Source organism: Dipodomys ordii, unplaced genomic scaffold (genome assembly GCF_000151885.1).
Source record: "Dipodomys ordii isolate 6190 unplaced genomic scaffold, Dord_2.0 Scaffold180, whole genome shotgun sequence".
In the NCBI taxonomy this organism is placed as follows: Eukaryota; Metazoa; Chordata; class Mammalia; order Rodentia; family Heteromyidae; genus Dipodomys; species Dipodomys ordii.
This window is the reverse complement of record NW_012267396.1, coordinates 513,788-516,615: the sequence shown is the minus strand read 5'-3', so window position 1 is coordinate 516,615 and position 2,828 is coordinate 513,788.

The following is a 2,828-nucleotide window of genomic DNA, read 5'->3' as shown; positions in this document are numbered from 1 at the left end:
CCTTCCTTCCTTCCTTCCTTCCTTCCTTTCCCTTCCCTTCTCCCTTCCCTCTCTCTCTCTCTCTTTCTTTTCCTGGGCCCGGGGCTTGAACTCTGGGTTTAAGGCTAGTGCTTACCGGCTTTTTTGGTAGATTTAGTGGAGATAAGAGTCTTGGAGACTTTCCTGCCTCCCTCCAGGCCTCAAACCTTGATCCTCAGATCTCAGCCTCCAGAGTAGCTAGGATTACAGGCGTAAGTCACTGGCGCCCAGCAGGCCAGTGTTTTAGACGGGAGTTGAAGTGTTCCTTAGTGATGTTTGCAGTCAGGAATGGAGTTCATTGCCTGCCTCCCACGTGCGAGGCCCTGAGGTTGGTCCTTAGCATTCACAAAGTTTAGTAATTTTTCCTGTGCACAATAATTATTACAAGGATCAATTTGCAGGCTGGAACTGATAGCTCAAGGGGTAGAGCGCCTGCCTGGCAAATACCAAGCTCTGAGTTCAAGCCCCAGCACCACAAAATTACAAAACACAAGCCAAGAAGAAAAAAAAACACAAAAACAAAAGAAAACCCTTTTGCAATTAGATGTCTGGGAACTTGTTATCTCAGATCTGTAAATGTTTAGAATTAGTAGCACAAGCTGCAGCCTTCCAATGGTTTCCCCAGGGGGCTAGGGGGAATAGCTGGCCTCATTTTACCTAATTTCCCTGTCCTCCCCTTCCTCCCTCTGAGCTCACTATGACTGATGCCTAAAAGAGACATAACCAGCAAGTCTGCAGGCAAATGTCTTTATAAATACACCCAGAAACGCACGTAAGCAATGTGTGTGTGTGCCTCACTCTGTGTGTGTGTGCATGTGTGTGAATTCAAGGCCTGTGCATTTTCCCTGAACGTGGTTGCTCAAGGCTACTAGCGCTCTACTTCTTGAGCCACAGCTCCACTTCCAGCTTTTCAGTGGGCGATTGGAGATAAGAATCTCACACCCAGCTGGGAGCTGGTGACTCAGGCCTGTCATCCTAGCTACTCAGGAGGCTGAGATGCAAGGATTCTGGTTCGAAGCCCCAGCCTGGGCAGGAAAGTTACTGAGACTCTAATCTCCAGTGAACCTGAAAACAAAGTGGAGCTGTGGTTCAAATAGTAGAGCGCTAGTCTTGCTTGAGCAAAAGAGCTCAGGGACCAGCACCCAGGCCCTGAGTTCAAGCCCCATGACCAACAAATAGAAATAGTCTCAGACATTCCTGCCTAGGTTGGCTTTGAATCTTGATCCTCAGGTCTGAACCCTAGCTAGGAGTACAGGTGTGAGCCATCAGCAACTGGCCCAACTCACATTTTTTTATTACAGTCATTTGTTCATTTTCCCAAGAGGGTCTTGCTGTGCAGAGAAGATTGCATTTTGGCAGTCTTGCTGTGCAGAGAAGATTGCATTTTGGCAGTAGTGGGGTTTGAACACACAACTTTGGCTTGCTAGGCAAGCACAGTGCCAGCTGAGCCACGCCCCTCTCTGGGGAGCCACACCTCTACCACTAAAGCCACACCCCCAGCTGGGTGACTGGCTGGCTCATTGGAGACAGGATCTCACAAGCTTTTCTGTGCCTGGGCTGTCTTTGAACCCCAATCCTTCAGATCTCAGCCTCCTGAGTAGGTAAGCTTGGTGTCTAGCAAACATTTTTATTTTTTTCATTTTCATTTTTAATAGGTGTCAATGGCTCAATTCTAAATTTATTTTTGTTTATTTGGTACCAGTTCTGGGGCTTGAACTCAGGGCTGGAGCACTCTCCTTCACTTTTTTTTTTTTCCGGCTAGAGATCTGCCACTTGAACCACAGCTCCACTTCCAGCATTTTGGTGATTAATTGGAGATAAGAATCTGATAGGAGGGGCTGGGAAGGTGGCTGTGGGGTAGAGTGCTTGCCTTGCATGCTTGAGGCCCTAGGCTCAATTCCTCAGCACCACATAAGCAGAAAAAGCTGGAAGTGGTGCTGTGGCTCAAGTGGTAGAGCGCTCGCTCGCCTTGATCTGAAGAGCTGAGGGGCAGGGCCCAGGCCCAGAGTTCAGGCCCCACGACCACCGCTGCCACCACCAACAAACTCTGACCTCTTTACTTGGGTTGGCTTTCAACCGGGATCCTCAGATCGCAGCCTCCTGGGTATGTCGGCTTACAGATGTGGGCCGCTCTCCTGGCCACGCCACGCCCTCGTCTCTCCTCTGGGTGTGGAGCGGCCCCCATTAATTTATTGCTGGCCTGGGACAGGTACCCACAAGCGCCCTACCGAGGTGGGCTGGAGGCGGGGCTGGCTTGCGGGGGCGTGGCCAGTGGAGGGGCGTGGCTCCCGCAGCGGGGGTGGGGCCTCTCTGCATCCGGGCGGGCGCTCACCAAAGCCCAGGCAAAGCTGGATGTGAGCAGGGGTGGGGGGTGCGCGGTAATGAGGCGTCATCCCCCCGCCCCCCATACCCCCACCACGGGCTCGTGGCCCAGGGAAATCGGGATGGACTGTGGCCTCACCTGAAGAGTTTTCCAAGGAAATACAAGCCAGCCTCCTGAGATCTGAAGGGGGGTGGGGGGGTGGGGGAGTGGGGGGGGTCCGTGCTCTGGGTGACATGCGCAGACCGGGCCCGGGCTCGACACACAGTAGGTGCTTTTGCCGAGGGGCGAACCCGGCCTCCATTCCCAGGGGCTTTGGGAGATGGCTGCTGTTTGGGTATTTTTTTTGGGGGGGGGAACGGGCAGTGACGTCATGGGCGCGCGTGTGACGTCACACGCCGGTCGGTTCTCACGGGGAGGGGCGGGGCGGTCGGACAAAGGGGCCTGGCGGGATTTCTGCCCCCTCCCCCTCCCTCTCTTCTCCCTCCCT